Raw genomic sequence first — 13,736 nt, forward strand, 5'->3', positions numbered from 1 at the left:
CTATGGAAACTTTATATTTGGAACCAAATCAGTTTGTATGGTATCAATGGCTTTGCTCTGGTAAACAATTTATCACTTGGGCAATTTTTACAGAAGAATTGATAGCACATTATGAGGATACAAAAAGCAACACTTTTTTTAGCCAATTGATAAGTCTCAAACAAAAGGGTTCAATAATGGAGCACATGATTGAGGAATTCCAAAAATTGAACATAAGGGTAAAATATATTCCAGAGGAGCATAGGATTGATGTGTTCATAGGGTCTTTAAAGGATAATATCCAACATGATGTTCGCCTTTGGGAACCTGATTCATTAGAGAAGGCATTCAGGTTAGCAAGAAAAATGGAAAGCAAAATTATGGCAACCAGGAAGCATACCACTGACAACTAAAAGATGGAAGTGTTGTTTCCCCTAGTCTTCCTCAACCTATAAGGTTGACACCACAACAATTGGAAGAAAAAAGAGCAAAAGGTCTTTGTTACAGTTGTGATAGAAAATACACTAAAGGTCATAAGTGTGCTGAGAAGAAATTATTCTACATAGATTGTGAAGAGGAAGAAGAAAAGGAGCAAGAAAGGTCAAAAGAAGAGGATATACTCTAGGAACAAAGCCTAGATGAAGAACAAATAAATCCAACCATATCTTGTAATGCATTGGTGGGAATTACCACTCCTCAAACCATCAAGATAGAAGGACAAATCAAGAAGAAAAAGGTAATAGTGTTTATTGATTCAGGAAGCACCCACAATTTTATTCATTGTAAGGTAGCAAAAGAATTAAATTTCTTCCTATATCCAACACCAGAGTGTCAAGTGATGATTGCAAATGGAGGAACAATAAATTGCTCTGGAAAGTGCCATAATATCAAGCTATCCATGGGGGAATATGTATTGACTAGCCTAATGCTTTCCATTCCAATGGGAGGTGCTGATGTTGTACTAGGAGTCCAATGGCTACAATCCTTGGGTACAATAACTTTTAATTTTCAAGAAAATTTCATCAAATTTTCTACGGAAGGAAAGGAAGTTGAATTAAGGGGTATTGCAGGGAAACTAGGAAAGATAATCAGCTCTAATGGTATGACAAAGCTTCTAAAAAGGAGCAAAGAGGTGTAATTGCACAATTATGTTCGCTAGATGTTTCCACATCGGAATCATCTATTTCTCCAGATCTCCAAAAAGTCCTGGACAATCATTCCAAGGTATTTGAGACTCCCAAATGTCTCCCACCTATGCGTGATCATGATCATGCTATTCATCTGATTCCAGGAAGTGTTCCTCCAAACATCAGGCCGTACAGATATCCCTATGTCCAAAAGAGTGAAATTGAATGTATGGTTGCAGAAATGCTAGAGGCTGGTATAATTCAACCGAGTCAAAGTTCTTTCTCTGCTCTAGTAGTATTGGTGCACAAGAAGGATGGATCATGGTGCATGTGTCTGGATTATAGGGAGCTCAACAAGCTCACTATTAAAGATAAGTTCCCCATTCCTGTCATTGATGAATTGCATGAATCAATTTACTTCACCAAGTTGGATCTTCGTTCAGGATATCATCAAATCAGAATGAAGACTGAAGACATTCCAAAAACAGCATTTAGAACTCATGAGGGTCATTATGAATTTTTGGTCATGCCTTTTGGCCTTACCAATGCACCTTCAACATTTCAAGGTTTGATGAATTCAATTTTCAAACCATTCCTTAGAAAATTTGTGTTAGTATTTTTTGATGATATACTAATCTACAGCAAGTCTTGGAAGGATCATGTTGAACATGTTGACAGGGTGCTACAACTATTGGAGGAGAAACAATTATATGCAAAAAGATACAAATGTTTCTTTGGAGTCTAGGAGGTGGAATATCTGGGTCATATTGTATCTCATGAAGGAGTTAAGGTAGACCCTAGAAAAATTAAAGCCATTAAGGAATGGAAAATCCCCACATCCATAAAGCATATGCAAGGATTTCTCAAGTTGACAGGGTATTATTGCAAGTTTGTTAAGAATTATGGGAGAATAGTAGCACCTCTAACAACATTATTGAAGAAAGATGCATTTTCATGGACTCCGGAAGCAACAAAGGCCTTTGAACATATTAAAGAGGCAATGTGCCAAGCACCGGTCTTAGCTACACCGGACTTCACAAAAACCTTTATTGTGGAATGTGATGCTTCAGGAAATGGAATTGGTGTTGTTCTAATGCAAGATGAAAGACCCATTGCTTTTGAAAGTCGTCCAATCAAGGGAAAGTTTTTAAGCAAAGCTATTTATGAGAAGGAAATGTTGGCAATACTCCATGCACTTAAGAAATGGCGACCCTACCTCGTGGGAAGACACTTCAAGGTAAAAATGGATCACGATAGCCTTAAATACTTTTTAGAACAAATATTATCCTTTGAAGAGCAACAAAAGTGGGTCACAAAGATGTTGGGTTATGACTTTGAAATCATCTACAAGAAAGGGAAGCAAAATGTGGTGGCAGATGCACTCTCAAGAAAGGATGAGGATGTGGAAGCATTGTTGTGCGCCATTTCCATTATCCAACCAGATTGGATAAACGAAGCAAGGGAGGAATGGAAGAATGACGAAGAAGTGTGGGCACTTATTTGAAAGTTACAACAAGATTTCAGTACGTCTAATACATTTAGATGGAAAAATGATTTGTTATGGTACAAAGATCGCTTATACCTCTGTAAGAATTCCCAGCTAAAACAAAAGATTCTTATGGAATTGCACACTTCTCCCTTAGGAGGGCACTGAGGATGTTTAAAAACTTACCACAAGGTTAAGAAGGAATTTTTTTGGGATGGCCTTAAATCAAATATTCAAAATTTTGTGGTGGAATGTTTGGTTTGCCAACAAAATAAAGTTGAAACAATTAAGGCATCGAGTCTATTACAACCTTTATCCATTCCAAGCCAACGTTGGGAGGAGGTTTCAATGGATTTTATCACAGGTTTACCCAAGTCTGAGGGAAAGAGTGTCATCATGGTGGTAGTTGGCAGACTTACCAAGTATGCACACTTTTGTGCATTATCACATCCATTTAAAGCCAGTACAGTTTCTACTGCATTTATGGAAACAATTCAAAAGCTACATGGAAACCCAAAGATTATTGTAAGTGACAGAGATCCCATTTTCACTGGAAATTTTTGGACAGAATTATTTTCTTGTCTTGGTACTCAGTTAGCTCATAGCTCATCTTATCATCCTCAATCTGATGGGCAAACTGAGATAGTAAATAAATGTTTGGAAGGATATCTTCGTTTCTTTGTATCTAATAAACAGACACAATGGGTCAAATGGTTGCCTCTGGCTGAATGGTGGTATAACACTTCCTTCCATACAGCAACAAAAATGACCCCATTTATGGCACTTTATGGGTATCAACCACCATCCATCACATCATATTTAAGAGAAAATTCTAAGGTTCAGGCAGTGGAACATCACATCGAACATCAACAACAAGTCCTCCAACTCTTAAAGGATAACCTCGTGTTGGCACAGAATAGAATGAAACAACAGGCAGATCAACATCACAGTGAAAGAAGTTTTGATGTAGGTGATTGGGTATTCCTACAACTACAACCATATAAGCAAATGTCCCTCAAGCAAGCTAAGAAGGATAATAAATTATCACCAAAGTATTATGGTCCGTACAAGGTGTTGCAAAAGATTGGTACTATGGCATACAAATTGGAGCTTCCTGCAGCTTCTCGATTGCACCCAGTTTTCCATGTTTCATGTTTAAAGAAGGTTATAGGCAACAAGCTCCCAGTTCAAACAATATTGCCAGAACTTGACGAGGAAGGAAAAATTATATTGGAACCGGAAGCAGTCACAGAAACAAGAACTCGACAGCTACAAAATCGATCAATTTCAGAGTATCTTATCAAGTGGAAGAACTTATCCGTTGAAGATTCCACATGGGAGGATGAGAATTTTATGCAGAAGTATCCAGAACTACTCAAGCGTTGAGGACAACACTTTTTTGAAGGAGAGGGGCATGTTGGGTCCCCATAATACTAGTGATTACCCCATTACTATTGTATTTATTCCCGTTATTAATATTGTTGTGCCCCTATTGCCCCCATATTGTTATTATTGTGCCCATAGAATCCCTCTATTGTTATTTTTGTGGCTTTATATTATTATTGTTAGGTCGGCTGGATTATATTGTGACTCCTTAGACTCCTATATATAGAAAGGAGGTTTTTTCATTTGAATCATCCAAGAATTGTTCATTTATGTAATGTAAAGGAGGTTGCCCCCTAGAAGAGGCTGAATTCTAAGGCGTTGATCTATCTTTTCTATCTTTTCTTGAGCTGGTTTCATAACACTTAGATTAAACTGTTGAGTTCCTTTTATTCACTCTACCTATCTACTTATTTGCCAAGATTAAACAGTTTGGTCATATTTTATTCTCTATTTCTAAAACATAAAATTCAAATATGAACTAGCCAAGCTTAAGTTGTTTGACTATTCATCAATTGTGGCATAAGTTAACAAGCTGCACACAATTGTTTATTATACAAGAGTAAAAAGTAGTGGCATTTAGGCTTGCACACTTTCCTTGGTCTTTCTTTTGGTGGGGTTCATTTTCTTTCACTTTTTTGACCATCTTATTCTTTTTACCCTTTGATTTTTCTTTTAGGGTATACCCTCTTTACATTTTTTAAATTTTTGGATTTTTTGAAAATATGGAAAACCTTTGCAACAAGTAAAGGTATGAACATATTACATAGCTCATCAAGTCAATCATGATATATGACACCTATTGGTATAGGACCATAACACACTATAAAAATTTTGTGAGAGGTTTTAGGTGGTGAAACTTGGAAATGTTGAGAATAAATATAAGGTAACACCTAGTTCAAATTTGAAATCTTGGTTTGTTATATTTTTAAATATATTATCTAAGGAAGTTAAGATTCCTGAAAGATCATGAAATATGTTTTAAACATATCTTGGTTCACTATAATTTTGGATATATTCTCTAAGGAAGTTAATTTTCCTAAATGTTCCTATGATTATTTTCAAACAATTCAACTTCATATTTTTTTCTATATCTTCTTTTCTGGGACTCTTCAAACTATGAAATACTCAGGGATTTGAGGATATATAAAAAGTATCTCATGTACAAATTTCAAAATTGTATTTGAAGAATTGGACACATGGCATGTTATACAAGTTTGTTCATGGAAAGAGGCCATAAATTAGTAAGTTTTCGTAAAGTTACCTTAACTTTTTCTTGGCAAATCAAATTTCAGTCACACCCGCAAAATTGTAGAAATGACATATTAAAGTATCACAAACTAAAGTTTCAGACCCATAAGGACTCAATTTCATAGGTATATCAAGAAAAACTTTAGCCATTCAAATATTTTCCAAATTAAGGTTTTAAAGTATGTAACTTACAAGTGACCTAATTGTTTATTAGAAGACCCATTTTTTTTCTAATTGAAAGTTGTGATAAAGAGGAGTATTATTATTATTTTCCAACATGACTCCAAAGAAAGCTACTACACAAATTAAACCTACTAAATTCTCATCCTTGGCTCATGAATAAAGTGAAGACTTAGAATTCAGATCATCTCAACTAGAGAATAAATTTAATGAAATGGATTGTAGTATGTTGAAAAAGGTGGATTTATCAAGTTCTAAATAAAAACTTAAAATAGAAATGGAAAAGAAGATGAATGAAAATAACGAAGAAATAAAAAATAAGATGAATGAAAATAAGGAAGGAATAGAAAAGAAATGAATGAAAATAAAATAAAAAAGAAGATGAGTGAAAATAAGTAAGAAATACAAAAATCCATGAATACCATGGAAAATATTCTCTTGATAAGGCTTCCGAAAAGGGATATAGAGATACAAGGAAATAATGAAAATAAGAAGAACCATTTTTCTAAAACTCAATCACCGATGGGAAATATTTTATCATAATTGGAGAAAACAAATATTGAATTGTAGAACCATAGTATTGAATTATCAATCCAATATCCACATCATTGGGGATTTAAGTTAGCACTAATGAAATACTACATTTTAGAGATTTATATGAGGAAATTTTATGGTAATGATCCTATAACATGGACATTTCAGATGGAGCAAAACTTTGATCTATACCAATTGGAAGCTTTACAAACGGTGAATATTGCATCCATGTTTTTAGAACAATACCAACAAGTATGGTATTAGTGGATTTGTGAAAGGAAAAAGGATTTGGTTATATCTTGGTCCATTTCCACAGAGGAATTGATGGCATGTTATGGGAATATTAAGAGCAATAAATTCTTTAGTCAATTGGTAAATATTTGACAAAAGGGAACCATTATAAAGCACATTCAATAATTCCAAAACACGAGAATCAAGGTTAAGAACATTTCAAAGGATAATTTCTTAAACCTATTTATGGGAACTTTAAAGGAAAGCGTCCAATATTAGGTGCATCTCTTTGAACCTAAATATCTAGAGCATGTTTTTTGTAACATCACAGCCTATGAATGGCTTCAGTTGGCCATGTGATCTCATTAGGTAATTGAATTTTAAAAATTAAATGGGTTGAGTTTGGGTGTGGGGAGGTCAAATTTCTGGGGAAATTCAATTTACTTGTTGAAGGAAGGAAGTTGGACAAAATGGACATCCATTGAAGGTAATTTGTTGAGCTCTAAGTTCCCTAGAATGGTGTTTTAAAGGGGATTGTTGTTGGTAATTTATGAACTGCAAAACTAGGGACAAAATACCATGTTGGCTTGGGAACTGCACAGAGATCAAAGGACAAAAAAATTGGGAATTGTGCAGTAGGAAAAGAATAAGAGAGGAAAGGTCAATCATCATCTAAGGGGAGTCGACCTGAGTAGGCCCCGACATTTTTAGGAGGGGGAGGTTGGTTAGCATAGAGGGATAGCAAGGAGATAAAAGGTTTGCATATGTGAATTTTTGTAATGAGCAGAGAATAAGGAGAAGGGAGACTCACGTTTGAGGGGAGGAGAAGCTTGAATTCAAGAGGAGGTAGCCATAGAGAAAAAAGGGGAGAAATTGAATTATATAGAGGAGAGTTGAATCTGATTGTGTATTGAGTAGAGGAGCTCGAATTTGCAAACAAAAGACTGACAAATAGAAAGGAAAAGAGAGAGAGAACACAAAAGTTGATACGCATCATAGCAAGCGAGCCACAAGTAGATGGTTTTTCACATTCAACATATGAGGAAGATGATTCTTTCATTCAAACCATTTGTAAAGTTTATCAAACTAATTTATCTTTGTTATCTCCTCATCAAGAAACTTATGCCTTAATGAACCCATCTAATCATTGTTGGCATTATGATGCATGTGTTGTACTTGATGGCAACCCTCTCATAGAAGATCATCTCACTTATATACATTCAGATGAATCTACAGAAGAAATATCAGACGTGACATAATACATAGATGCAGGACAGCTCAAAGGAATCAAATGGCAAGTTCTTAGTAAGCTTTGCCATCAAGTCCAAAGGGGGAGATTGTTGGCATTATGTTTCTGGTATGGCTATATGTTACAAATGTTGTACTTGATGGCAACTCCCGTGGCAAGGCTCTCAATTTGTTGAAAATTAAGAAGGACGCAGGAAATCAGTTCAGAAGGTGCGTACCCGCAGGTACACCATGCAGGGACCGCGTCCAGATACGCAGGCCAGCCGTTCAGGAGGTGCGTCCCCCCAGTGCACACATTTCAAGGCAGAGAAAAACACATGTGGGGTTTTCTTATGTTTTACTCTTGGTATTTAGCCAACGGTATTGGGTTATTATGGTGTCGGCTCGTGGTATTGTTCCATGATTTTAGGAGGAGCTTGCCTATATAAAGCAAAGGAGATCATTTGGCTTGAGTATGTTTTTGGTTGAATATCTTATGTGGGCTAGATCTGGTCTAGATCTAAAGAAGGCGAATCTACTAATGGACTGAGATCTCTTTGGCGCATGATCAGATCTGTAGATCTGACTGTCTGGGTTATTCTTGAAGTCTTGAAATCATTTATGGCCGAAGGTACGCAGGTACAGTGAAAGACAAGTGCGTCGGTACGTAGGCGCAGAAGCACTGCAGGTGCGTCGGTACGCAGGCGCAGAAGCACTGCAGTTGCGGAGGTACGCAGGAAGTCTATTTGGCACAGTGCGTGGGTACGCAGGTGCACAGTTCAGAACAGTGCGTGCTGGACGCAGGCTTTACATGGGTGAAGCTGCGTACTTCTCTTGAAATCAATTTAGTTGTTCATGTTTATCATTGCTGTGTTCTGAGTTTTGAAGTGATGTCTGGTTTCTGGTATTATGTTCTGATAACAGCAGTGATTGAGTAAATGATTATGATTAGCTTCAGAATTGATGGATCAGGTTCTTAATAATCTGATGGACTAGATCTGATTGATGACTCTCATTGTATATGTATTGATCTAGTGATTGGGTGTTTCAGAAGGTTGTTTGATTATGAGCTTCAATGTTGTTATTGGGTCCAGTATGAAAATTGGATGAAATGTGGCCTTTCAGATTATGGGTTGTGCTTCAGTGTATCCAGTATGAAAATTGATGAAACGTGGTACTTGGAGGAGAGAAGATTGTAGGCCGACGCCTACGTACTAGTATCCAAGCTAGTACAAGAGCTAAAGGAAATCTTTGGAGCATTGTAGCAGGTAGTAGCCTGCGTACTAGTAAATGGATCGGCTAGTACAAGAGCAAAGGGGGTTGTAGCTCCCGTACTGGTATAAAACTGCACCAGTACAAATATTGTAAAAGGATTTTCTTATTAAGAAGAAGATTGAGATGACTTGCAGCAGGTGGTTTTCTCCCGCATTGGGTTTCCACCTTATATCATTGTGTTCATGTGTGTGCCTTATGTGTGATGATCTACTTTATGTTACTGCATCTGTTAACTGATAATATGGTCGATAATGTTCTAATGCACTCATTGAAGATCGATTAACTTAATCATAAGAAGTTGTGGAAGTAGCATATATGAATCTGATTATGGAAATGAAAAAGTTTTATTAATGTGATAATACTGATTCACCCCCCCCCCCCCTCTCAGTATTATTTCCAACAATTGGTATCAGAGCAGGTCCTTTGATAGAAGCTTGATCGCTTGAAGGAGATCCGTGGAACAATGGGAAAGAAGCTTAAAAAGAAAGCTCATAAGAAAAAGAAGTCATATCAGAAAAACTATGACAGTGGGAGAATCGATTGGGGATTAGGCATAAGAAGCTCTTCAGACTCAGAATCAGATTCAGAATCATTATCAGGTATGAATGTGTTATCCTCTGATGTTCCAGCTATATTTCCTTATGAAAGAGATGAAAGTGAAAGCGAAACTACTGAATTAGCTCTCATGGGTGAACAAGAAAGAAATGAGATAGAAGCAGAATTTAGAAGACTGACAAACAAAATTAGAACTCAAGAAGAACTTATGAACATAAAGGATGATACTGCTAAGGCCCAACGAGAGTTATTCAAGGATAAATATCACAAGCTGCAGGATGAAGTAACATTGCTAAGAAATGAAGTCAATGAAAAGAATATAACCATCATGAAACTCAGAGATAGATCCAGCTATTATGAAAGTATTGAAGCCACAATCCGCTCACTAAAGGAAGACCTTGAAGAATCAAAGAAGCAGAATAATGATCTAGTCCAAGATATTGAAAAACAGGGAAACGAAGTTATCAGCCTAAAATCTCAGCTAGAATGTGCTTTCAGAATTCGTCAAATGCAGCAGGATCTAAATGAAGAACAAGAAAAGGAGATTCTCAAACTAAGGAAACAAATGGAAGAAGGAAGGAAAGTTGAAGAAGATTTGAAAAGGCAATCTCTTGAAAAGGAAGAACAGCTTCAGGTTGAGGTAAATATCTTGAAAGGTAAACTAGAAGAAAAGGATAAGCTTTTACGATTTCAGGATAGTTCTAAAGTCTTGGATGATATTCTTAGTAGTCAAAGGTCTCCTGCTATAAAGATTGGTCTTGGTTTCCATGAATCTGTTGAAGGTGAATCTAGTTCACAAGGTGAGGCAAGGAACTCTAAAGAGAAATCTAAAGTGATCAACGAAGAAATGAAAGATCAATCTCATCATCAACCAAGAAAAGAGATTCCTCAAAGAAAATCCTTTACTCCTCCTATGAATAATGTTGAATGTTATGTATGTCATAATCTTGGACATGTTGCAGCTAGATGTAGAAGAAGAAGAGTTCAAGACCATTATGCAGACAAGTCATCTCAATCAAGGTATTTTTATGGATATTGCTTTGCTTGCAATACGTTTGGTCACAAAGCTGCTGATTGTTACAGGAGGAATATGAAACATGTAAGATGTTATGCATGTAACAAGCCTGGACATATAGCTAAGGAATGCAGGAACAAAGTGTGGGCACCGTATCAAAAGGATAAAATGTCATCATCACGCTTGAAGATATGGAGGAAAAAGGAAGTACAGTCAGAAAAGGATGGCACAGCACAATGTACAGACATACCAGAATCAAAGGAAGCTGAAAGTACAAAACTTCAGGTTCCTGAATCTCATATACAAACTTCATAAAGGCAAGTCGCATATATATGCGAGTTGGATACTGCACAATCGCGTATATGCTTGTTTTAAGACAGTAGGCAAGTGAAGTTGGAAATGAATCTATCAGATCTGGGAATCTGACTGTCAGTAGCACAAAGGAGGACTGTTAATTCGGCCCTAATCAGAAGGCCGCAGGTGTTTAACAGAAGATCTGCGTGGGGACGCAGTGCAGTAACAGGAGATCTGCGTGGGGACGCAGTGCAGTAACAGGAGATCTGCGTGGGGACGCAGTTCAGTAACAGGAGATCTGTGTGGGGACGCAGTGCCGTAACAGGAGACCTGTGTGGGTACGCAGAGCAGAAGAAGGAGAACTGCGTGGGTACGCAGAGCGACTAAGGTTCAGGTGCGTCCGTGCAGTAAAAGTACGCGGCGCGATAGTACTTTTGGGTGCGTCCCTGCAGTAGCAGTACGCGGTGCAACTGATGGAACAGGTGCATGGGTACGCTCTGTAATAGAAGACTGTCTGCGTATATACGCAGTACAGCAGAGGGATTTCTGCGGGTGTACGCAGGGGAGCAGAAGATGAAGTGCGTACCTGTCTTAAGGCATTTATTGGCTGATTCTTCTTATTGATATACTTGATCAGATTTGACAGATGGCACTGGTTCAGGGGGAGCATATGTCCTGAATGCATTGTTGGCATTATGGTCCTCGGTGACAATGCTTATGATTCATCTTGCTATGGTTATGAGTTGGTCACATGATCAGATTTATGGTTGATTCTCTAATGATGCTTGCATGGAGTCTTTATTGTTCTTGGCACATATATGGATGAGATTGGCTGATTTCGTGGATGATTATTCAAAGTTGCATTGTTGGAGACATGATGATGATGAGTCACTCATATGCTGCTGTTGACATGTGTATGATGCATGATTTCTTTCTTGACACAAATGGATGAGGATTGTTGGTTGGATACAGGGATGATTATTCATACATATGTTGATTGATGCAGATGCTTTCATTTGATGGCTCTTGATTCATGTAGATCTGGATGGTTATGAGTTGATGCAGAAGTCCTTGATGTTGACAGATACTATGGAGCAGATTATATAGTGCTGTTGATGATGTTTGTCATGATCTTTAGATGTTTGATGTAAAGGTCATAGCAAGACTCATGTTGTAATGGTCTATCTATTGTAGTCATCTCTTCAGGTCATGTAACGGCCTATGTCCCCTCACTATGCATGGGATGAAGATGTAATGTATTTGGCTTTCATATTTCTGATGTATTCCCACTTGGTTGGATGGATGATCCTTATTGTGATGGGTGATGGATGTATGTATTGAGTCTTTTGGTGATAGGAAGGTCATTTATGATATATAAAGTCATGTTCTTCTTGTAGAACATCTTTTTGCAGACCTTTCTTACAGTCAGGGGGAGCTTGAGCATGAACAGCACTATATAGCAGAGCAGACATCTCAGCTTGTTCTCAGAAAGACCATTATCAGATTGGAGCACCATGACATATACAAAGGGGGAGCTCATTCAGAGACTTCAGCAGATCTGGTTTATAGTCAAGGGGAGCATGTTCTTAGGGGGAGCATACCCCTTTTCCCTTGATGTCAAAGGGGGAGAGTGATTTGGTGTTGTTGCCATCAAGTCCAAAGGGGGAGATTATTGGCATTATGATGCATGTGTTGTACTTGATGGCAACCCTCTCATCGAAGATCATCTCACTTATATACATTCAGATGAATCTACAGAAGAAATATCAGACGTGACATAATACATAGATGCAGGACAGCTCAAAGGAATCAAATGGCAAGTTCTTAGTAAGCTTTGCCATCAAGTCCAAAGGGGGAGATTGTTGGCATTATGTTTCTGGTATGGCTATATGTTACAAATGTTGTACTTGATGGCAACTCCCGTGGCAAGGCTCTCAATTTGTTGAAAATTAAGAAGGACGCAGGAAATCAGTTCAGAAGGTGCGTACCCGCAGGTACACCGGGACCGCGTCCAGATACGCAGGCCAGCCGTTCAGGAGGTGCGTCCCCCCAGTGCACACATTTCAAGGCAGAGAAAAACACATGTGGGGTTTTCTTATGTTTTACTCTTGGTATTTAGCCGACGATATTGGGTTATTATGGTGTCGGCTCGTGGTATTGTTCCATGATTTTAGGAGGAGCTTGCCTATATAAAGCAAAGGAGATCATTTGGCTTGAGTATGTTTTTGGTTGAATATCTTATGTGGGCTAGATCTGGTCTAGATCTAAAGAAGGCGAATCTACTAATGGACTGAGATCTCTTTGGCGCATGATCAGATCTGTAGATCTGACTGTCTGGGTTATTCTTGAAGTCTTGAAATCATTTATGGCCGAAGGTACGTAGGTACAGTGAAAGACAAGTGCGCCGGTACGCAGGCGCAGAAGCACTGCAGGTGCGTCGGTACGCAGGCGCAGAAGCACTGCAGTTGCGGAGGTACGCAGGAAGTCTATTTGGCACAGTGCGTGGGTACGCAGGTGCACAGTTCAGAACAGTGCGTGCTGGACGCAGGCTTTACATGGGTGAAGTTGTGTACTTCTCTTGAAATCAATTTAGCTGTTCATGTTTATCATTGCTGTGTTCTGAGTTTTGAAGTGATGTCTGGTTTCTGGTATTATGTTCTGATAACAGCAGTGATTGAGTAAATGATTATGATTAGCTTCAGAATTGATGGATCAGGTTCTTAATAATCTGATGGACTAGATCTGATTGATGACTCTCATTGTATATGTATTGATCTAGTGATTGGGTGTTTCAGAAGGTTGTTTGATTATGAGCTTCAATGTTGTTATTGGGTCCAGTATGAAAATTGGATGAAATGTGGCCTTTCAGATTATGGGTTGTGCTTCAGTGTATCCAGTATGAAAATTGATGAAACGTGGTACTTGGAGGAGAGAAGATTGTAGGCCGGCGCCTACGTACTAGTATCCAAGCTAGTACAAGAGCTAAAGGAAATCTTTGGAGCATTGTAGCAGGTAGTAGCCTGCGTACTAGTAAATGGATCGGCTAGTACAAGAGCAAAGGGGGTTGTAGCTCCCGTACTGGTATAAGACTGCATCAGTACAAATATTGTAAAAGGATTTTCTTATTAAGAAGAAGATTGAGATGACTTGCAGTAGGTGGTTTTCTCCCGCATTGGGTTTCCACCTTATATCATTGTGT

The sequence above is a fragment of the Pinus tabuliformis genome, chromosome Q (assembly GCF_031772625.1).
Source record: "Pinus tabuliformis cultivar Carrire ecotype Pingquan chromosome Q, CPIR1, whole genome shotgun sequence".
In the NCBI taxonomy this organism is placed as follows: domain Eukaryota; kingdom Viridiplantae; phylum Streptophyta; class Pinopsida; order Pinales; family Pinaceae; genus Pinus; species Pinus tabuliformis.